Source organism: Macaca fascicularis, chromosome 3, assembly GCF_037993035.2.
Source record: "Macaca fascicularis isolate 582-1 chromosome 3, T2T-MFA8v1.1".
In the NCBI taxonomy this organism is placed as follows: Eukaryota; Metazoa; Chordata; class Mammalia; order Primates; family Cercopithecidae; genus Macaca; species Macaca fascicularis.
Genome location: NC_088377.1, coordinates 105706933 through 105730951, shown reverse-complemented (window position 1 = coordinate 105730951; position 24019 = coordinate 105706933). Strand labels below are relative to the sequence as shown.

Here is a 24019-nt window from a genome sequence, read left to right as displayed (position 1 = left end):
TCAATGGTCTGGTTTGTGCAAGTTGCCCAAAAGAAGCCAGGAAAGGCTGCACAGAGGAGGCCACCTGATGACACCCCCTCACACGTAAGGTTTGACTTGCACTTTCTACATTTATGGTTTGAAAAGACTGCAGTAAGCATTTTGTAAAATGTAAATTACATTCTTCAATTTTAGGAAGAGCACAATAGTTTTTCCAAAAGCCGACTGTCACAGTTCTGAGGGTTCACAGAGCTCTTTTAAGGGGATCGGAAGTTCTCTGGCTGCCTTGCTGTGTTTTTCTAGCCAGAAGTCTCTGCTGCAGTGCATTGCTCAGTTTCTTTCAACTGAAAAATTAAATCTGCACTCCTGTCAAAATGTGTCATCTACACACCCGGACACTCATCACAGTTCACCAGGCTCTACGCAGAGTCCAGGCTGAAAGGATGGCATGCCCTCCCCAACCCCACCCTTTTGAGGTCTGGGAAGCCCAGGTGCTGGGGAGGAGTTGAACAACTGTGTCCAGGGAGTGTCTGGCAAAGCCGGCCCAGGGAGTTCCACGGGAGCCTCGGTGCTATGAAAAGAGCCAGTGTCCATCCATTTCCTCGGGTGTGAATCACACTGCCCGGTCGGGCCTTTGGGAGAAAATTAATGAAGGACACAGTCAGCGCCGTAGAACCTGCCAAACACACATCAGATCCAGGGGAGTCTGTGAAGGGGGAGGGGGAGATTTTTCCAGAGGCTTTTCTTCCCGTTTCATTTCTCTTTTGTGCCCCACGACCGGGTTCTTGAATGTAAAACTCTCAGAAAGGTCAGGGCGGAGCCTCTTTTATGCCCCGCGGAGTATCTTGCCCACCGGTAAACGCTGAGTGACAGCGGCGATTTCGGCCCAGAAGACCCGGCGGGGACTGGGTCCAACCAGCCCTCTCTCGCGGGCGCGGCAGCGGCCCCAGGGCGGGCGCAGGGCCGAGGCCCCTGAAGAGAGGCGGCCGGACGCAGAGAGCAGTCAGCCCTGGCGCTCAGAGGCTAGGAGGGGGCTCCACCTGGGCGCCGCACCGCGGCGGGAGGGGCGGGGCTGGGCTTCCCGGAGGCGGTGGCACCTCCTCGCGCACGAGCGCGCGCTCCTCGGCGTCCGGCGCACGCGCGAGGCCGGCTGGGAGCGCGCCCCAGCGGCGGCGGCGGCGGCGGCGGCGGCGGCGGCGGCGACGGCGACGGGAGGAGGAGGAGTAGGTGGAGAAGGAGGGCGGCTGAGGGGAGGCTGGCCGCGCGCGCAGAGGCAGCGGCGGGGGCGACCGGAGCGGGGGCAGAGTGGGGAGCGAGGGAGGGGGAGGAGAGAGAGGGAGGCGGAGGGCAGTGAGAGACGCATTTCCAATTCCCAACTACAAGCCACGAGTTTGCAGATGGGGTTGCTCGGCGGCGCCTGTGGCTGAGGGAGAGCAGCCGCGGCGGGGAGCGACTGGGAGCGGCGGCAGCGGCGGCGCGGAGGCGGCTGAGGTGCGAGCCGGTGAGTTGTCGGGGCCCCCACGCCGCTCGGGTAACGGTCGCGCTGCGCGCCGGGCCGGCCGGGGGCGCCCTGTTGCTCGCCGTGGCGCGCCACGCGGGGACCCTGGCCAGCCCCGCCCCTCGGCACCTGGGCTTCGGCGGGCGCGGGGAAGAGGGGCCGGGGAGGCGGAGGCGGCGGCCCGGGCGGGGAAGCTGCTGGCCGCCCCCAGCTCGGCCCGCGCGGAAGGGGTGCTCTGCCGAGCTCCTGGCTCTCTGGTTGCTGGCGGGCGGGCCGGCCGGGCCCGAGCTCGGCAACGTGTCTGGCCCATGCTGCTGGCCGTCGTTCCCCACGCGCTCCCCGGCGCGGCCCTGGCTGGGGTTAGGGCCGCAGACGCGCGGGGCCCCATCAGGCGCGGGACTCGGGTGCCGACACCTCTGCGGCGGGAGTCGCGGTAGAGCCTGGATGGAGAGCTGGCCCGGGGGCGGCGTTGCTGTGACTGACACCTCCGGGGTCTGTCCCGAGAGGGGGTGATTTACCCGGCTCCCGGTTCTCTCCCGAGCTCGGAGTTCCTGGGGGAGGAGGCTTTCTGCAACTACCGCCGCTACTTCCGAGGTACGAGACTCCAGTTGTTTGGCCAAAGTGGCTTTGGGCCGAGCACACGCTGCCCCGGGGGCGTTCGCTGCTGAGATCGTGCTTGCGGATCCTGGGTACGTTTGTCTGAAACCGGATAGGTGTCGGGTTTTTTTTTTTTTTTTTTTTTTTAATTACTTTGGCTTGGTGGAGGGTCAGCAGGGGAGTCGATTGAGGTATCCGATCGTGTGATGGCAGGATGTGGATTGGTTGGTAGATGTTTTTTGCAGAAGGACTTTTTAACACTTTTTTGGGAGTTTATTCTCAATCCTACCAGTTTCTGGGATTGCAGCTCGAGATTACATTTGTTAAACTTCCATCAGTTGGGTGTGCATCTGTGTAGGGGGAGGGGGTGAAGCGAGGAAGAGAATTGAAGACTGACGGGGAAGCTCAGAAAATTCTCCGCATTACTTACAAGCAGCCGGTAAGATCAGGCTAGCCACGTTTTTTTCTTTCCTACGCCTTTGGAGAGTGTTGGAATTTTACTTTGTGCTTCAAGTGTATTACAAGTGGTCTTGTAATGTAGCTGAGAACGTTTGGGGTGCGTTAAAATGCTCTTCAAGTGGGGTATGATTTAGCAGCCATTTCTTCCCGTGAAATCTTGCAAATCATTTGTAAACTTAGGTTGGTCGGATATGCCGGGCGAAGTAACATTGTTAGTAATGCGGTGTATAGTTTCCGTATATAGGTATAGCAACGAACCTCAAGTAATATTGCTTATTGTAGTCTTCTACTGTGCAATGATGATAGGGTAGTAGGCCTGGTTATAGTTATGTCTTCTGAGGCCTTATTAACAGTAAACAAAGAACTTTTGTGGGTTGTGTCATTTTGAGGTCATCTGTACCTTAAATCTGTCATATATTTAAATAGGTGTTTAAATGCGTGTTCGCACGATGTGTTACTCTTTAAGGTCCTTGTTTCTTTTATTCTAGACTACGGTTACATAATGCACAAATGGTAACACTTTTAATTGCTCAATTTCGTCCTATGGAGACTGCACACCATCTTTATGAAAGAGGTGTGTATGTGTCCTTACTGATGCCACCGAATTCTTTTCCATCTGAAATGTCAAAATGAATTATTTTACATTCTAGGTTAAATCAACACTGGAAAAATTAAGGTGCTTAAGTAAGTCTAGTAGCTCTATATAAGACAGAATCTTTTTTTTCCTTTAGGCCAACTGCTGGATTTTTTTAAATGAATCATATTTTTAAACATTTGAGGGAGCAGTTTGCTTCTTTCTGAGTCTCATTTTAGCCTGAAATTGTTCCAGAACACTACATAGCCTGCTTCTCTCTTTCTCTCCCGACTCCCCCTCTTTTTAGCTTGAGATAACGGAGAAGACATAATTGTGACTCTGTGTTATCTTTTTTAAAAGTTGTTTTAAAATTGAAGTTGCTTGTTTGAATATTTACTATCCCTTTACATGCTTTACTACTTAATAATGGATTAGCAGAAGACAACAGATGTTTTAATTAAATGCCTTTCATATTTTTGACATCTGAACTTTGTTAAAATTGAGAGGCATCATATTGCTGAGAGAGTTAAAAATAATACAGGGTTAGTGCTAGTCAAAGGCTAATTGTAAAAAAACAGCAAGATATTAAAATTAGAAGAGGTAAGAGAACCCATTTATACTTTTGACATCACTTGCTCTAATATAAATTACCTATTGCTAGGTGGTTTTTGAAAAAGAGTATCTTGTAAAATTCACATTAGGTATATAATAGTTAATAATTTTTCTTTCCAGAGTGATTCATTTGATGAGTGACTAGATTTTTTTTTAAATCAGAAGTCTACTGCAGGTAAGTATAGTTAACCATGTAAGTGATGTGCTGTTTATTTCAAGAAGAATGAACACTTACCCATTTGATAAATACTGAACTATTTGGGAATATGTGAATTATTCCTTAAAACTTGCGCAGAGAAAAATTATGCTACTTTTGTTTTAACTGTAGGTTCTTTCTTTAGAAAAATGGTCTTCACATTTATAAATATAAGAGCAGATAAGCACAAGAGATCTCTTCCCTGATATGGTGCTAGTATTGAATTAAAGATTTTGTTTTTTTGTTGTAGGAACCAGTTTTGCTTAGTCTTCCTATTCAGTCTCACAGAAGCTGCAATGATTTTCCTCCTTTTCTGTTACTTGTATCTGACCACTGGGGGGAGACTTTACAATTGGGCTTGACCATATTCCTCCTTTACATACATTGGCTGCTAATCATCCTGGGCACTTTGCCAAACTGCTTGTAAGTGTGCTGAGGAGGGTGCACTCAGAAGCAAGTTTCAATCAAGGTGTTTAATAACTTTTCTTTCTTTAACTCACACCATGCTTACAAAGTATCATTCTTTATATACTGTGTTATTAACAGTCTACCGTTAAGTGGTCTAAGTATGCCTCTAACATAATGAAAGATAAGATTCCTGAATACATTATAGCTTTCAAAGATCCGACTTTACTTGCATTAATCTTAGAGGCAGTGTAGGTTTAATTACTTGCTTAGTGTACACAGATATTAGTTGTCTGGAAGGATCTGGAAAGATCATCACTCTTCTGTGTAGTATATCTATATCCAAACCTCTTTAAACAAATTGGTCTCCTCTTATAAAAAGCTTTTGGAGGAGAAGTTATTGAAGCTAAATTTTAGTGTTCATTTCACCACAGAAGGGAAGTTCGTCCTTTATCATAGTCATAGAGATAAGATTAAAGCCCACAACTTTGTTGACCATTAAGCTGTGACCATTATTACCAGGTGTAATAAGTCAAAAGCCTGGTTTCTCCTTTTTCTTTTCTGACAGTATTTAACCTTGTTAATGTCCAATTCAATAATAATGAATTCAGTAAACAGAGGCTGCTACATTTATGGTAGTTTAGAAAGAACTTAAGTTTTATGATCTTCCTTAATTATGATAGACGAATTCACAAACCTTTCTATAATCTTTATCATAGTAAATATATTCACAGAGTAACGAACAGAACAAAATTAGTTTCTATTGTTCCTTCATCCTAGATTATTTTCCTTCTTTCTTTAAGATGACTTTGCTTTCGTCCAAAAATTCTTTTTTCCCTCTTTACTTTTTTTTTCTTTCTTTTTTTTTTTTTTTTTTTTTAATGTAGTGCACTAGAAGAGATACTTTCTGCTTAGGAATATATTCATTTCTGGCTAACTTTAGGATTGTGTTAAGTACTTGGGAATGTAAGTTTCTAAAAGCCTGTCAGAGTTATCACTGATTCAAGGCAAAATGAGAATTAAAGACAATATAATGAGTATTTCATAAAGCTCAAGTTATTTTCACATCCTTTCTACTGCTTGCTAGTTTTGTACATGATTTAATCCCTCCTTCACCAGTTTACATCTTTTCCTCTTAAATCTATCATTTCTTTACCCTCTTCCTCCACTTTTTGCTATATTTAATCTACATTGCCCTTCATTTTGTTCCTCATCAATGCTGTGACTTGCTCCTAACTTAGAGCTTTTACACTGTTCACTCTGTTGGGAACTCTTTTCCTAAATCATTACATGAGTGACTACTTTTCATCATTTCATGTTGTACTTCAAATATCACCTTTTCAGACAAGCGTTGCTACCTAACCATCCTTTCAGAATGACACTAGCTTCATCCCCCTCTATCCTTTTACCTTTTTTACTTAAAAATTTCTGCAAACCATTTATCACTATCTGAAATTATATTTTTGTATTTTTTATAATCTCCGTACTCATTAATATAAGCCCCATGATATCAATGATCTTGTCTCTTTTTGTTTTTCTTTTTGAGATAGAATCTCACTCTGTCACCCAGGCTGGAGTGCAGTGGTGTGATCATGGCTTACTGCAGCCTGGAACTCCTAGTCTCAAGTGATCCTCCCACCTCAGCCTCCTGGTAGCTAGGACTACAGGCAACAACCACCATGCCCAGCTAATTTAAGAGAAAAAAAAATTGTAGAGATAGAGTCTTGCTGTGTGTGTTGCCCAGGCTGATCTCAAACTCCTGACCTCAAGGGATTCTCTCTCCTCAGTGCCTCAAATACTGGGATCATAAGCATGAACCACCATACCCTGCTGATCTTGTCTCTTTTGATTAACACTATGTTTCAAGGACTTAGACCTGTTCCTGGCACGTAGCTGTCATTAAATAAATCATCCTTTAAAAAAATCTGAGGTCATGTTCTGCCTGAGGTTTCGGTGTTAAAATGCTCCTTTATAAAATGATAGTACTATAGTAAACAGGCTTCTTTTGGCCATAAGTAATAGAAATCCATTCTAGTTGTTATAAAGGGGGTTTATCGTTAAGATGCAGCCAATGTCCAGTGGAATGCAAGGACTGGGACTCCAGTGCCTGCAGGGCACATTATATCTTTTCTCTGTTCTTCTCTGTGCATTTGCTTCATTCCTTCTCTTGCTGCAGAGGACCACTTCTAGTCCTCTTAGTGGAAAATATGGCCACCAGCAGCTTCTGAGTTTTCATAGTACCAGCCCAGGAAGCTGGAGAAAGGTTCATCTAGTTCTTCCCTGTTCAATAAACTGTATCTCATTATTAGAACTTGGTTGTACTTGCTGTAACCACATGTAATGGGATTAAACAGACAATCTAAGTAGGTGCCCCTGTGATAATTAATGTTCATACTTGTTCGTCTGCTGCAAAACATTCATCTCTCCTCTTCTTAAATTTGATCTTGAAATCTGAGGTATCTGAAAAGCACTCTCCTGGAGATATGGAAAAGAAATGTGATATCTTTCATGGGGGTGATTTGCAGTTTGAGGAAGATAAAATATATACAAAAAGGAAATAAAAATAGCATGATGATAATGGAGGAACTGGTAGAAATATTTGCAATTTGTATGATAAACAAGAGTCTAACTTCCTTAACATACAAAGTACCTGCTAACCAATTAGGGAAAGACCAACCATCAAGTGGGCAAAGATCATGAGTTGAGTAATTCTCAGAAAAGGAAATGCAAGTGTTTTGTAAGCATCTGGAAAGGTATTCAACCTCACACATAATACAAATATTATAAATAAAAACTATGAGATACTGTTTCACCTACTGACAGATGGAAAATGTTTGATAATACTTTTGAAGAGGATAGAGGTTAACAGGGGCTTTCACATTGTTGGTGGAAGCACAAATCAATAAAATCTGATGTGGTTGAAATTTCTGAAGAGCATTAAGGTAAATAGAAAAGGCTGGAAATATGCATTAATTGATATAGATGTTTGTGAGAGGGTAAAAAGTTAATACACAACTTATTTGAACACTAACTTGCATTGCTTTGTTTTTGGCTAAAGTCATAAACAAACTGAAACAGCAGGCCTCCTCCCCCAAAAAGAGAGATCTTTGGGTGGTATTTAGTTACCCCTTTCCATCTTCTCCATTCCCCTTTCTTCTACCCCAGTACTGGTAAAGTTGTTTATAAATCTCTGAGATTTTCAAATACTTTGTATCCTTCACACAGCCCAGCACTTTGTTCGCTACTTAGTAGCACTAAGTAAAGATTTAATTGAAGGAGCTTAGCTTACTACATTTTTATAGACTCAGTTCATAATATTTATGCTTTTGGAAGAAATCTTTTATAAAAAGTGATTTTGAATTTTATTTGATAAATGTACTTAGAATATTTATTAGAATAGGCAATAGAGCAATTTTTTATAAATCTTGGTTTATTGTACAGCATATTAATAGAACTTTTTCATAGTTCCTTTGTTCTGTAGGATATTATTAGATATTAGTTGGGTAGGATTAATGTTTTTAAAAAGTAGAATAGGGCAGCTGGAGATATGTGGGACTTTTAAAGAAAAGTTTATGAGAAAGTGTGGGGAAAATGATTCTCTGAGCAGACTGGGGGTCACATGCTTAGGAAAAGTGAAGGGTGAGGGATTCGTTTACAGAAATTCTGTGGTGGAACTCAGAGGGGTACATCTTGGGAGAAGTTTTAACTTATGAAAATACTAAGCTGATTTACTTTAATGCATACTTCAAGGATAAATATATACTTTGTATTTTGTTCTGCAGGTCATTTGTACCATGAAGTGACTCTGGCAGGGATTCTTTACCTAAATGGGCATCAAAATCCTTTGGCGCTATCCTACACTAAAGGATTCTAATTTAGTAGGTCTGGTATGGGGCAGGAGCATGTTTATATTGTTAAAATCCCCAAGAGCCACTGTTTGAGTTTAAAATAGTACATCCTGTGGAATATTCCGTTTTAATAATGAAATCATTCAACAAAGCTTTTGAGGTTGTATATCATTTAGGTAACTCTAATGCTGGAACTTGGTCTCACCAGGTCAATACGTTTGCAAATATCTCGTTGATCCCCATTGCTTTACTGTCTTGTGTACTCTTCCCTCCTGTGCCTTCTTGTTTCTTTTCTACTAATGAATATTCAGGCATGGTTCTCCAAGGAGACCATCATTAGGTGGCCTCATCCATAATTTATCTTTTCAGTACAGAACAAATTATAACACAGCGCTTATACAACTGGCAAATACACTCATCACATGAGTAGATGATTTATGTGTTTTCATTCATATGAGCCTTGAACAAATATACCCAGTTTTACTATTTGAGCTTCCTTGTTTTTATCTTCTTGCTTTCAAGAGGTTGGCGTTTAGTCATAGTTAATGCTGATGTAAGCATTTAATAATATTATTGATACCACCATGTTTCAAGGTCTGTGTTAAGTGCTCTCCACACATTATCTCATTTGCTTGTTGCAGATTTAAAAATTATATTTTTAAGTCACTAAAATATTTTTATGATTGTATTAGTTTTTTGTGACTGTTTTGACAAATTGCCACACACTTAGTGACATAAATAAATTTATTCTCTTACAATTCTGAAGGCCAGACATCTGAAATCAGTATAATTGGGCCAAAGTGAAGGTGTCAACAGGGACAATTTTCCTCCAAAGAATCTAAGGGAGAACTTACTTGTCACCTTTTCCAGTTTCTGGTGGCTTCTGGCATTCCTTGGCTTGTGGCTACACACTGCAGTCTTCGAGGCCAGCATTTCAAATCTCTCTCAGCTCTGTGTTTTTCATTTTCCCACGTGTGTGTGTGTGTGTGTGTGTGTGTGTGTGTGTGTGTGTGTGTGTGTGTGTGTGTGTGTCAGAGAGAGAGAGAGAGAGAGAGAAATCTCCCTCTGTGAAGGACACTTGTGAGGGCATTTAGTGCTCTCTGGAATAACCTCCCATCACAAGATCTTTAATCACACCTGTGAAACTTTCCAAATATGGTGACATTCACAGGTGTCAGGAATTAAGACATAGCTAGCTTGTGGAGGGGGAGACTATTATTCAGCCTACCATAATGGTAATTTAAATGGTTCAGAAAAGGGAAGAGGAGCTGATAAGTCTTTTGTCCCATCTTCATCACTTTCTAAGTCAGTATTTCTCAATCAGGGATGATTTTGCTGAACCCTCTCCAGGAATATTTGGCTGTCACAACTGAGAAGGTGTTGCTACTACTATGTATAAGGTACAGGTCAGGGATGCTGCAAACAGTGCACAGGGCAGCCCGCCTCAACAAGGAATCATCCAGCCCAAAATGTCAGAAGTGATGAAGCTGAGAAACGTTATTCTAAAGGCAGGTATTGCCAATAGCTTTTTTGGGGTATCCAGAAAAAATTTTGATGCCTCTGTTATGAGTAAAAGCCTTTACTGGTTTGATCAGAACTGGTGGTAGTTTTGGCTGATTGAAAGTGATTTAAGTGAAGAGTCATAAAAAACTATTCACACATATCTTAAATAATATGTTACTTAAAAATCTACATTCATGTGTCAGTCTTGTCTTTGAGTATGTGTCTTTTGCCAGGAGCTCTGGGTCATCATTCTTTTTTTTTTTTTTTTTTGAGACGGAGTCTCGCTCTGTCGCCCAGGCTGGAGTGCAGTGGCGCGATCTCGGCTCACTGCAAGCTCCACCTCCCGGGTTCACGCCATTCTCCCGCCTCAGCCTCCGAGTAGCTGGGACTACAGGCGCCCGCCACGACGCCCGGCTAGTTTTTTGTATTTTTAGTAGAGACGGGGTTTCACCATGTTAGCCAGGACGATCTCGATCTCCTGACCTCGTGATCCACCCGCCTCGGCCTCCCAAAGTGCTGGGATTACAGGCTTGAGCCACCGCGCCCGGCCGGTCATCATTCTTATATAAGCCAATGCATTATCACTGGTTACCAGCTTTCAAGTGAGAACTTAAAAGTTTGGGAAGCAGTCTGCATATAAGATCTAGATTTCTAATGTTTTATGACTCCTCAATTGTTTATGCTTGTTTTACCCTTAATTTTACAGCAGTTTATCATTTTGTTTTGTTGTTTTGTCACTTGCTTTTTTGGGGGGGGGGTCTTTCCAAAGCATCAGCTGATTTTCATATGAACAATACAACTCCCATCATCCTGTATCACATACGACATGTGATGCATATAAAGAAAATGAAATCCTATTTTGTAACAATTGCTTACTAAGGAATTGGAAGTACTAATTCTAGTCACAGTTCATTTGAACAGCATCCAATCTGGTGATATGGTGATGGCTAATGTCAGTTGTTTACAAATTCTTGAATGTTTCAGAATGTTCTCTTTTAGTTCTGTAATGGCAGAGTTTATAAATAATCTATAGAATATTACTATAAATACTTTATTGGTATTACCAGCTTAGTGCTTGAGTTACTTTTCTAAAAGAAACATTGATTTTTTTCCATTAACTATAATAAATATTATTTGAAGTTTGAATGTGGCTATCTTCAAGTGGATTTGTCTTTTTATTTACTAGAATATGTATGTCTATATGCACATAATAAATGGTTATATGGAAAATCTAACTTTAGTTACATAAATAAAAAATTATTTGCCTTTTTTTAATTCCTCTTTTAATATCCTTCTAGCTCCTTATATAAGGAGCTAGATAATTGGGTTTCTTATAAAGAGCCTTGATATAAGAAACTCAGATAATTGAGTAAAGAAGTTTATTAAAGTTGCTTATTTTTGAAATGATAATCATGCTTTTTTTTTTTTTTTTTTTTGAGACAGAGTCTTGCTCTGTTGCTCAGGCTGCTGGAGTGCAGTGGCGCCATCTCAGCTCCCTGCAACCTCCGCCTCCCGGGTTCAAATGATTTTCCTGCCTCAGCCTCCTGACTAGCTGGGATTACAGATGTGTGCCACCACACCCAGCTAATTTTTGTATTTTTAGTAGAAACGGAGTTTCACCATGTTGGCCAGGATGGTCCTGAACTCCTGACCTCGTGATCTGCCTGCCTAGGCCTCCCAAAGTGCTGGGATTACAAGCGTGAGCCCCCATGCCTGGAAATCATGCGTATTTTTATACAAATCAATTTAAATGTTTTTTATTTTTTAACTAGTAATCTTTTGGAATGGAACTTCATAAAAAAAAGTAAGCCCCATTTTTAAAAGGTTGAAATATCTTGTGAGACAAAGTAGGCTCAGTTTGCCATCACCAGCCCTTAGCATTAAGCTCTTGAAAACCAGTAGGTGGAGAAATTTTCCATGAAGGAATTTAATAATCTTTATAAAGTTTTACTATTCACCCAATTAAAATGTTAGATTATCATTTTATGCTACTCAATTTGGAAATACCAGATACTATACAATTAGTTTCCATTCACCATTACTTTCTTGAAAGAAACTTTTCAGTACTTCCAATAAGGCCCCCCGCCCCCAAATAAAGTGCTTATAAATCCTAGGAGGCATTTTTGAGGGCATTTTATTCAGATCCTTTCTTATGTTCACTTAAAAGTTATTGATTCCAACTTCTGTTCTAGAGATAGCATAACTTGGATGTTTGAGATTAAAAAAAAATAAGCTTTTAGTAACCTTTATTTAACTCACTCAGCTTGCTATAGCCAAGTTGGTATTTATAGTTTGTTTCCACCCTTGATAATTTCATGCCAGTACTCATCAGAATGTAACCATGGAACACTGACTTGGCTCTGTTTGTCCTTATGAATATCTCCATCCCCTCCTTCCCAACACACTGCAATTCTAGGCTGCAAATTTATTTTATCTCTGCCTCTGTTGTCTCTTCTAAGAGTGTGCACTGCTAATATCTTCTACTCCTACTCTGCCATCAATCTAGTTCCCTTCTCTTTTATCATCCAAACCTGGAGCTCCCTCTTTCACAAATTATCTCCAAAAAGAGCAGCTTAGAATTTGTTACTCTCCAGTAGAAATTTTCACTAAAAGCAAATCTGTTTATATATGTATATACTAGTATTACACAAATAAAAAGATTATATAGTTTATTTGAGGGAAGAAGCAGTTTCTTTGTATTCCCCCAGTCAGGCATCATCCATGAACACAGGCTTTGCTATTTTTGTTCTTTTTAATTGATGATGTTAGGTGAAAACACAGTTTAGCCATATAAGTAGTGTTTTGTCATGTGGCAGACTGTAAGTTCTGAAAGAATTCAGAAGAAGAAATGTTCACCTTTGGGGAGAGACTTGCTACTTGATTGAGTTAATTTTGAGATGAGTTCAGGGACTCATTTTAGCTCTAAAATTTTATTCTACAAAAGCAAGAGATAGGTCATAAGCTGGGTAAGTGTGGAATAACCAAGGAAAAAAGTAGTCCTTAGATGGGATGAGTAACAAGAGTGAAGGCATTTAGGTGAGAATTAGATATGTAGTTGTGCATATAGGAAGTAAAATGATCAATGTGGTTAGAACAGAGAGTTTATATTAAGGAATAAGAGTGCATTAGGTTGAATAGACGGAAAGCTAGATATTAAGAAGAGAAAGTTAAACATCCCCAGATGATAGAAAATCATGTTTTTCTATTGCAATCTGGTCATTAAAATGATTTTTTAACGTGATTGGTGTGATAGTCTTACATCGAGTGGATTACAGTGAAGAAGAGAATGGTAGGAAGAGGCTTGTGGTAGTAATTTAAAGGTGAATTAAGGAGAGCCTGAAAGATATTGGTGGCAGAGGGAAGGGAGAGTAAAAGATAAATATAAGGACGTTGCAAATTCACCATGACAAGCCAAATGACATAGGGTATCTTAAGGTTTTCAAGGAATTCCTAGGTGAAGGCAGTCTCTGGATTTTCAGGGTTTGGAAATTCCCCGCACGCACCCCCCAAGATTCTAGTGTTTTCCCCAGAATAAACCCTGGTCTTGTTTTAAAGGTTTTTGTTTTTGTTTTTTGGGTTTTTTTTTTTTTTGGTTATTTCATTTTTAAATAAGTTGTTATGGCCCCTAGATTTGAGCAGGTTGTTCTCATATTTGACTAATTTGTTACTAAAGGATGGTAAAGTTCTTTAGAGACTACCTACCTGGGTATTAACTAGTTGGTCAAATATTTTTTATCCCCACATTATATACTGTTAAAAACAATGGAAGGACGTTAACTGGAATGACGATGGATGAGTGTGGGTACTGTCATATGGGGAGGGGAAAGAGCAGAGGAACTTTTAAATTATTAAATTATTATTAAATTAGCGGAACTGAGAAGGATACTGATAGGAATATATAATTATTTATTTATTTGATTTTATTTTTGAGACGGAGTCTCGCTCTGTCACCCAGGCTGGGGTGCAGTGGCGCATTCTCATCTCACTGCAAGCTCCGCCTCCCGGGTTCACCCCATTCTTCTGCCTCAGCCTCCCAAGTAGCTGGGACTACAGGCGCCCACCACCACGCCCAGCTAATTTTCTGTATTTTTAGTAGAGACAGGGTTTCACTGTGTTAGCCAGGATGGTCTCGATCTCCTCACCTCATGATCCACCCCCCAAAGTGCTGGGATTACAGGCGTGAGCCACCGCGCCCAGCTATTTTTCACTTTTTTAAGACAGTGTCTCCCTCTGTCACCCAGTTGAGTGCAGTGGCCTGATTGTAGCTCACTGCAACCTTGAATTTCTGGGCCCTAATGATCCCTCCCAAGTAACTGGGGCTACAGGTCTACACCACTATGTGCAGCTAATTTTTTTTTTTTTTTTTTTTTTTTTTTTTAATTTTTGTAGAGTCCAGGTCTCACTGTGTTGTTGCCTATCCTGGTCTCAGAACTACTGGTCTCAATCCTCCCTTCTTGGCCTCGCATAGTACTGGGATTACAGGCATGAGCCCACCATGCTAAGTTTTGTGGGGAAGTGTGGGAAGTATGTGGCTTGATTCTTATCAGAAAGTTTCACTTTACTTTTGGTCTGAGACTTCCTCTTTGACATCTTCTTTTCAGTTTCATAAAAGAACACTATAGCAAATACATCTTAGAACCATGACCATACTGTCTCTAGAAAGCCAGAATATTATGAAACATTTAGTAGGTGAGCAAGAAAAGTGGAGTGATCCTGATGCCAGAAATAGCACAGAGCTAATACAGTTAGATCTATTTGTTATTTAGAATATACCAGTGATTCTCTAAGGGGGTAGTTTTGCCCCCAAGGGACATTTGGTAATATTTGAAGCCATCTTCGGTTGTCACACCTAGGGGTGGGATGTTACTGACATCTAGCCAGGTAGAGGCCAGGGTTGTTACTGAGCAATTCATTGGGACAGACCCCACAACAAAGAATTAATCTGCCCCCAAATGACAGCAGTGCGAAGATTGAAAAAACCTGGAATATGGAGTAGGCAGGTTCTTCCCTGGACACGTTTGGAGACATAGGTGAATTTTTTTACTTCCTTTTCTTCTAGGCTTGACCAGATATCATCCTACCAACAGCTTACAATACCATATAGATTCTTACTCTTTGTTTCATTGTGTTCTTATCTTAAGGGTGTCTCTTAGACACTTCAATTAAACAAATATTTCTCAATATTTCTACCCATCTTCATTTAGGGTTGCTTTTTTCTGCTAAGTTTATTTTTCTGTTTTATCAGTTTATCTCTTGAGGGGTCACTCTATTTTTAAATAATTGAAGGCCTCGTGATGATGTCTTTAAGTATTCTCTTTTACGTTTTCATGTACTTCAAGTCCCAGGTCTGGGTTGAGCTAGTTCTTGAGTCCAGATTTTTCTCATTACGGTATTTGAACCTGTTCTGATTTTTCAGTATATAAAAAGTTTAAACAACAAGGCCCTTAAGGGAAAAACTATCTTGGAGTTCTTTTAGAATAATTTTATTCTTGCTCACAGATAAAGATTGCCATACATTTAACAGCTACATACAGAAAGGCTGTATAATGGTTTATAGCACTGAATGGAAAACACTGAAATTCTAGAATGAAACAAGGTTTGCAAGAACTTCTTTTTGGCTTTATTGTTTTTGTTAAGCAGAGCAAAATAATTCATAGTGTGAAGATAAAAGTTGAATGAATGTATCATAATTGAGAAAGGGGTATGTTTTTAGAAAAAAAGTTTATTTTGTCCTTATCCCACCTCCATTTAATGTTGATGTAAACATATTGGCCATTTAATATAAAATATAATTCCGGTCTGCCTATGTATAACAACTACACTGTACAATAAAAAGAGATGGAAAGCAAAAGTATTTCTATACTGTAGTGGTCAGGATGTGATTCGTAGATCCAAATTTTGTGTATGTGTGTATTTGGAAAATTTGGGAGGCAAAGTTCTTAAGTAAGTGCAGATCTTCTTTTAGTAGACACTTCCTGTCTGCTTCGTATACACATCAATTATATCGTCATCTTCCATTTTCACCTGTACAGGTGTTTCATTAATTGGCCTCCCATCACATCTAAAACCAAGTTGCCTCATTGATAGATCAGTTAACAATAAGCTCTCATTAGTTTGCTAAGTGATACACTCCTGAGCTGTACCACTGAGCCATTCCACCTCACCACTACAACTCTGTATGGTTATTTTTTTGAGTCTTGACTCCTTTCTTGGACTTTTTGTCAGCCATGGAAAGCATTACTGTTGGAGCTGCTGCCTCTCAAAAGAAGTTTCAGGTACCTCATGCATGTACACACAACCAGCATTAGTAAGTAAGCCTGTTTTAATTCTAGAGATATTTTAACTAAGAAATATTTAAGTGTATGAAGAGACTACTTTTCTGAGCATAGAAATTTCAGGGCAGTCACATGCTTTTCTGTATTCTTCATGCTCTGAACAAGCTAGTATACCTGGAGGGAGGAATTTATGTTGGTTAATGAGTGACATAGTTCTCCCATCCCATTACTTATTTATGATCAATTTATTTTTAATTAAGCTTTTAAAATTATTAATGCTACATGACATGCAAAGTTAAATCAGCATGGAAGAATGAATGTACCATGAAAGTTAAAGGTTTCTATCCCTACTCTTACTTCATAGAGTTAATCATGGTTAGTAGTTTCAGATTTAGTTATATTAGTAAAGTGGTCCTCAATTCATGACTGGCATTTTTGGCAGTGCTATACTTTGCAATGCAGGATTGTCCTGACCTGAACACTACTCAGTGTTTAGTGTCCCTTAATATTTAATTTTCTACCATAGTTACTGAGACAATCAAAAATGGCATAGTACATTTCCAAATGCTCACTAGGGAGAGGTGGTATGGTAATTTTAAAAAACATACATCTTAGCATATGTTTATGTTTTCAATTTTACACAGTAACTATTGACTCTAGTATGAGTCATTTTAAGTGTGCACAGACTTCTTGAGGGAGGTGCAGAGAAAGTCCACTTGGGAGGAACTGTGCTTACTTCTAAAGTCTTAGATAATGAGATTTTTCAATCTTACCTGCTTTCTTTCCTGATAGTATTACTTTCTTGTGTTTTCAGCTACCTGTCTTTTTGTGTTTTATGATTTTTGAATTGTGTGCTCTTGCTTTGCTTGGTTTTATTGAAGGAAATTCTGTGCAGCCCGGTTAGAGGACACATTCTTTCCAAGGCTTGCCAAGGCTTTTCTTTGGCATCTTTGGAAGCCACTGACCCAAGACCACTTTGTAGTTTCTCTCCTTGGGGTGTTCTGAACCAGATGGGTATATTTGGAACCCTGAATCCTTGAGAGTAGTCTGTCATTACTAATTCTCAGGTGATATTTTTTTCTGCTAATATGGAGTCCAATCTGAGACAGGCCGACTTCCTTATTGTCTTCCTTGGCCAACAGGCATGTTTTTATTAGACTACTCTTACAAAGTAGGGGTTAGTCCTGTAAGGTCTTAGCTTCATGTGGGGAGGTCTAAGTTGCATTCTTCGTCTTGAACAGGCCAGGGTCTAAATGGCAGCTTCTGAACTCCTGGGTACTGAAATCCTAAACACCCTGGGGCAGTCATAACTTCAGTACCTACTTACTAGTTTGTTTTCTCCCCTTCGTGTTGGTCCACAGGGATATTCTTGGGGACTTTTTTTTTTTTTTAGAGGATGTTTTCAGTGTTTTATTTAGCATTTTTAAATGTTTTGTGAGAGAATTATCTTCAATTTTTCAAGTGTACCTTCTTTGCCAAAACAGCAAACTTTTCTTATCTAACTTCTAAACAGTTCCTAAAACTTCTGGTTTGCTAATCTCTTTCTCTTTTATTTCTGTCTCACCTCCCCTCCAGTATTATTGCTGTTTTATTCTTTTTTAAAATTATATACCTGTTTTGTCATTTTAGTGGGTCCTCAGGAGGGAGGGAACGTAGGCATATGTGTTCAGTCTTCCACTTTAACTGGAAGTGTGTCTAATAGTTTTGAGGTCTACTATGCCTATTAGGGCCAACTGACCTGAGGAAAAGTCAATGTAAATGCCTTTCGATTTAACTGTCATTTTAAGTTTGAACTTAAAAAGCATAGTCTTTGGCTGTAAAAGATGGACAAGGGTCGAGAATGGAGGATGATATTCAGACCATTATGCAATTGAGCAAGGCCTCACTGAGATGGGGGCCAGTGTGCAGCTTGACCTACGTGGGCTCTTACCATAAAGTATAACTATATAGAGCAAATCACATTACAATGATGAGAAACCAGAATTTTAAAATTTCATTCAATTAGTACTTATTACATGTGGTGTGTCTGGAGTAATACTAAGAATTAGAGTACAAAAATAAATAAAATGCCATATCCTCAGTGAGCCCACTAATTTTCTGTGGGAGATAGACATGTAAATTAAAATACAGTTAGTTATCATTATTCAAGATAGTTATGGTGTATAAAGTCTCTGCAACTGCAGAATTATCAAATACTGAGCTGTTACTTCTAGGGAAAATGCAGGATTAGGTTCCTGCAAGTCTTTAGTCACAATATTTCATCAACTGGTCAATATATAGCCTTCTTTATGTGTATTTCTCTATAAAGATACTTTATTATATATTATTCATTCATTAACATTGTACTCATAGCCAAGCTCACTATAACTCATGCCTCAACAAAGCTTGTCTAATACGTACATTTTTCTGTAAGGCACACCAGAGCCTTCTCGTGATAAACACTAGATAGCATTTCAGTGCTATGATTGGGGAACATTTTGTGAAATCACAAACAGAAAAATGCAAAAAAAAAAAAAAAAAAGTGGCACAAAATAAACTATGAAAAGGATACTTGCTTTTAGTATGAGAGCCAAAACAAGAAAGCAGAGTGTTACTTTGTTCCACTTCAGCTGGGACTGTGCAATGTTGGGTGATTCAGATTTTTTCACCACTCCGTGCATTTCCACTAATGACCACAAAAGCTCTATAAGTATCGATTATTGGATTATAAGTAAATTTTAGCAAGTAGGCAAATTCGCAAATACAGAATAATGAAGATCAGCTGTACTGTATAATGTGGTAAGTGCTCTATATTTTAAATCTGCTAGGATGGGTCAGGGAAGTCTTCATTTGAGACAATTAAGATGAAGTTACAGCAGTATGAAGCAATGAATCTGTGGAATGGCAAATGGTCCAGTGTGGTTGGAATAAAAGGGCCCCTGTAAGGAGAGGCAAGTGGGGATGTTTGGACTGGTCAGCTAACAGAGGAGGATGTGAAGGCCCTTATGCTATATTAAGGAATTTTGATTCTGTAGATGATGGGAAACTATTGAATGATTTTAGCCAGGGGAGAAACATGGTCATATTTGTATTTCAGAAAGCACACACTGCTGGTGGTATTGGGTATAGATGAAGTAAGGAAAATAAATACAGGCATACCTCAGAGATATCATGGGTTCAGTTCCGGACCGCTACAATAAAACACATATCACAATGAAGCAAATCACACAAATTTTTTTGTTTCCCAGTGCATGTAAAAGTGTGATTACACTATGCTGTAGATTATTAAGTGTACAATAGCATTATGACTAAAAAATGTACATACCTTGATTTAAAAATACTTTAAAGCTTAAAAATGCTAACAATCATCAGAGCCTTCAGAGTTGAAATCTTTTGCTAGTGGAGAGTCTTGCCTTGATGCTGGTGGCTACTGACTGATCAGGGTGGTGGTGGTTGAAGGTTGGAGTGGCTGTGGTAATTTCTTAAAATAAGACAGAAATAAAGTTTGCCACATTGACAGACTTTTTTTTCATGAAAGATTTGTTGGTAATATGTGCTGCTGTTTGAGAACATTTTATCTATAGTAGAACTTCATTAAAAATTGGAGTCAATCCTCTCAAACCCTGCTGCTTTACCAGCTAAACTTATGTAATATTCTAAATTCTTTGTTGTCATTTCAACAATATTTACAGCATCTTCACCAGGAGTAGCTTCCATCTCAAGAAACCACTTTTTTTGCCCACCTGTGAAGACCAGCTCCTCTTCTGTTAACGTTTTATCATGAGATTGTAGCAATTCAGCCTACATCTTCAGGCTCCACTTCTAATTCTCATTCCCTTACTTTTTCCACCACATCTGCAGTGACTTATCCACTAAAGTCTTGAATCCCTCAAAGTCATTGATGAGAGTTGGACTCAACTTCTTCCAGACTCCTGTGAATCAACATTTTGAAGGATGTTTTGACCTTCTCCTATGAATCACAAGTGTTCTTAATGACATGAATGGTGAATCCTTTCCAAAAGGTTTTCAGTTTGCCCGCATCCATCAGAGGAATCGTTATCTATGGCAGCTATTGTCTTATGAGATGTATTTCTTAAATAAGATTTGAAAGTCAGAATTACTCCTTAATCCATGGGCTGCAAAACAGATGTTGTGTTAGCAAGCATGAAAATAACATTCATCTCCTGTACATGTCTGTCAGAGCTCTTGGGTGACAAGGTGAGTTGTCAATGAGCAGTAATATTTTGAAAGGAATCTTTTTTTCTGAACAGTAGGTCTCAACAGTGGACTTAATAAATTCAGGAAACCTTGTTGTAAACCGATGTGCTGTCATCAAGGTTTTGTTCCATTTATAGTGCACGGTTAGAGTAGTTTAGCATAGTTTTTATGGGACTTAGGATTTTTCAGAATGGTAAATGAGGATTGGCTTCAGCTTAAAGTCACTACCTGTATTTGCCTCTAACTAAAGAATCGAACTGTCCTTGCGAGGTTTGAGGCCAAGTGTTGACTTTTCACTAGCTGTGAAATCCTATATAGCTAATAAAAGGCTATTTTGTCTGCGCTGAAAATCTATCTGTTGTGTAGCATAGTCACCGCATTCATCAATGATCTTAGCTAGATCTTTTGGGTAACTTGTTGCAGCTTCTACATCGGCACTTGCTGCTTCACCTTACATTTTTATGTTATGAGATGACGTCTTTCCGTAAACCTCATGAACAACCTGTGCTAGCTTCAGACTTTTTTCCAGTAGCTCTTCGCCTCTCTCAGCCTTCATAGAATTGAAGGGAGTTAGGGCCTTACTCTGGATTAGACTTTGGTTTAAGAGAATGCTGTGACTGGTTTGATCTCTGCACCACTCAAACTTTCCCCATAGCATCAATAATGCTGTTTTGCTTTCTTATTCCTGTGTTCACTGGAGTAGCACTTTTAATTTCCTTCAAGAACTTTTCCTTTGCATTCACAACTTGGCTGTTTAGCTCAAGAGGCCTTTCAGCCTCTTTGCTTTCAACTTCCCTTCCTTATTAAATGTAATCATTTCTAGCTTTTGATTTAAAGTGAGAGACTTGCTACTCTTCCTTTCACTTGAACTCTTAGAGATAATTGTAGAATTATTAATTAGCCTCATTTCAATATCGTTATGTCTCAGGGATTAAGGAGGTCTGAGGGAGAGGGAGACGAGGAATGGCCGGTTGGTAGACCAGTCAGAACACACACATTTATCAGCTGTCTTATATGGGGATGATTCATGGTGCCCAAAACAGTTAACAGTAGTAACATCAGAGAGCACTGATGTGATAGATATGGTAATTACCTTGACCCGATCACCATATGTTATATGTATCGAAATATTACCGCATGAATATATGCATTTATTGTCAATTTTAACAAGATTACTGATCATAGATCATCATAACTGGCATAATAATAATGAAAAAGTTTGAAATATTGTGAAAATTACAAAAATGTGATACAAAGACATGAAGTGAGCACATGCTGTTGGAAAAATGGCTTCAGTAGACTTGATCAGTGCGGGGTTGCCACATTCAGTTTTTTAAAAACCACGGTATCTGTGAAGCACAATAAAACGAAGTGCAGTAAAATGAAGTATGCCTGTAGAATGTTTTAGATATTCAGGTGAGAGATGATGAGAGAGTGAACTAAGGCAGTGACAGTGGAGATAGAGAAAACGGGATATTATTTGAGAAATATGCAAGATTTAAATTAAAAGTTCTTCGTGACAGGTTAGGTAGAATAAAGGAGATCTAACAGGTATTCATGGTTGCTATGAAGATAGGCAATATGGGAGGAAGACCAAATTTAGGAAGTAACATGATAATTTCTGGATATACTCATTTTTGTGGTGCCCATGGGAGATTTTCTGTGGAGATGTAGGCAAGGAAATATGAATCTGAAGCTTGGGTGATACAGCTTTGAAAGACATCAGCTATATGTCTACTGTGTGTCAAGCACTGTCCTAGTGCCAGAGGAGATGGAACAATGAGTGAATTTTTAGTGAGGGGAAACATAAGCAAAAAATAATTTCAGATGAGTACTGTGATGAAAATGAAACTAATAGGATGGAGAGTGACTGTATGTAAGGGTGGTAGCATAGTTTAGAATGTATGTTTGGGTTTACTTTCTGGGGAGGTAATAGTTACACTGTGACAAAATGAAGAGAATATTGATATGTGTGCGGATCTCTGGGAGGAGCATTTCAAGGAGAGAGAACAGAAGATGGTAAAGATGGGAAATGAGAGATGGGAGATGAACTGGTCTAGTTTGAAAACAGAAAGGAGCCCAGTGTGACTGGAGACAGCAGACAAAGGGAAAGAGTTGGAGAAGTTGAACACAGAGAGGTACAATGGGTACCAAATCATGAAGGCTGTAAGCGGCCATGGTCAAGAGTGTGGCTAGTTTTCTAAGTACAGTGGGGAAGCCTTTGAATAGTTTTAGCAGGAGAGTAACAAAATCTGTTTTATGTTTCGAAATGATGGCTCTAGCCACTCTGGGGAGAATATTGTTGAGAACTAGAGTGAAAGTAAGGGAACTGGTCAAGTGACTACTACGGCAGACAGGCAAGAGGTGATGGTAGCTTAGAGTAGGGAGATAGCAGTGAATGGGCAAGGGAGTCAGATGACTTTTCTTCAGTCACCTCCATTGTGACTGAATTGAAGAACCAGTTTTTCATTGGATCTGTTATGAATTCTAGGTATTTTTGTAAGTACATATATAAAGTATTATTTTGAAAACAGACCCTATCAATGAAATTTATTCTAAAATTACATAGTTTTGAGATTCAAACTAGAATACTCGATAAAATATCTCAGTGATTCTATAATCATATTTCACATTTATGAATGTTTATTAGGTGTGTACAACATTTTCAAACAATTTTAATTCATTATACTACATATTTTGTAAAATAATGAAGTTTTGACTTGCTTTATTAATTGGTTGGGTGAATAAAAATTCATTCAAAGCAGGACTACTGCATTATGAGAGTAAATTGGCAACAGTGCTATTTATTTGAGTTCTGTTTAAAAAGAAAAAAAAGGACTCTCCGTATATCTAGCTTTCTCCTGTGTGAGCACTACACTTTAACAAGGATATTTCTGGACATAGTAGGAAGCTTGGACTATGGTAGGGAGAGATTGGGGATTAGTAAACCAGTTAAGAGACTTTTAGAGTAGTCTAGGCAAGAGAAGATTAGAAACTCTAAACCAGACAGTGAAATTTTTAGAGTGAAATTGTGATGATTAGAAACTCTAAACCAGACAGTGAAATTTTTAGAGTGAAATCGTGATGAAGATTACTTTGAGACTTTTATGAAGTAGAATGAAAATATTTGAAGCAGAATTAGATGTCTGGGGGTTAGGGAGAAGAAAAAAATTGGATGATTTTGAGATTAGAAGCATCAGAGAATGGGTAGTTGGTGATGTCATAATATAAATGAGAGGTAGAATCTATAGTTGTGGTAGACTTGGTTAGAGTCAATGAGTAGTTTTGAAAATGGTAAATTAAAGGCACCATCTTTGGGACTCCCGGGGAAAAACGTGAAGACGGCAGTTGAAGAAAGGTGAGTGCTATAACTAATACTTGGAAATTATCATCATATGGAAACTAGATGAAGCCTCAGAAATAAATGAGATCACTCAAGAAAACGAAAACCTGAGAGATAGCATCAGCAGTGATAGTCTGTCATTAAGTAGAATGAAGACAGAGTGTGTCATTGGTTTGTCAGTTGTCCTGATCTTTTCCAAGAAGTTTAAGGAGAGCTGTGGCTGAGATGGCACGGGTGGAGAATGAGAGAGATAATGCACAGCACAGACTACTCTTTGAAAAGTGTGGTGGGGAAAAGGAGAGAGATAAGGCTGTGACTTAAAAGAGAAGTGAGGTTCCATATAGGGATTTTTAAAAGTTATTATTTAAGGATGGAGAAGATGTCAGCATATTTGTAGATGCAGAAATATCAAATGAAAAAATATTGAAGTTTTAGAGGAATAACCCGTGGATCATGGTCCCACAATGGGTAGGAGGAGTTGATTGATTGACAGGTAGTAGCCTTGTAGAGGAGGAAGGGCATACCTTCTCCTG

The 24019-nt window shown here is 39.5% G+C and overlaps 1 protein-coding gene across 18 annotated transcripts in view; it reads left to right on the top strand.

The window, feature by feature from the left end:
* Positions 1 to 1127: 1127 nt before the first annotated feature.
* PALS2 (protein associated with LIN7 2, MAGUK p55 family member) overlaps positions 1128 to 24019 on the top strand; it is a 106753-nt gene continuing 83861 nt past the window's right edge. For 4 of the 18 annotated variants that reach the window (XM_074035336.1, XM_045388923.3, XM_074035337.1 and 1 more), the window contains exons 1-2: positions 1128 to 1202; positions 1363 to 1480. The gene's annotated coding sequence lies outside the window, so the exon portion shown is untranslated. The other 14 variants (XM_074035338.1, XM_045388925.3, XM_074035342.1 and 11 more) reach the window with 6 other exon arrangements.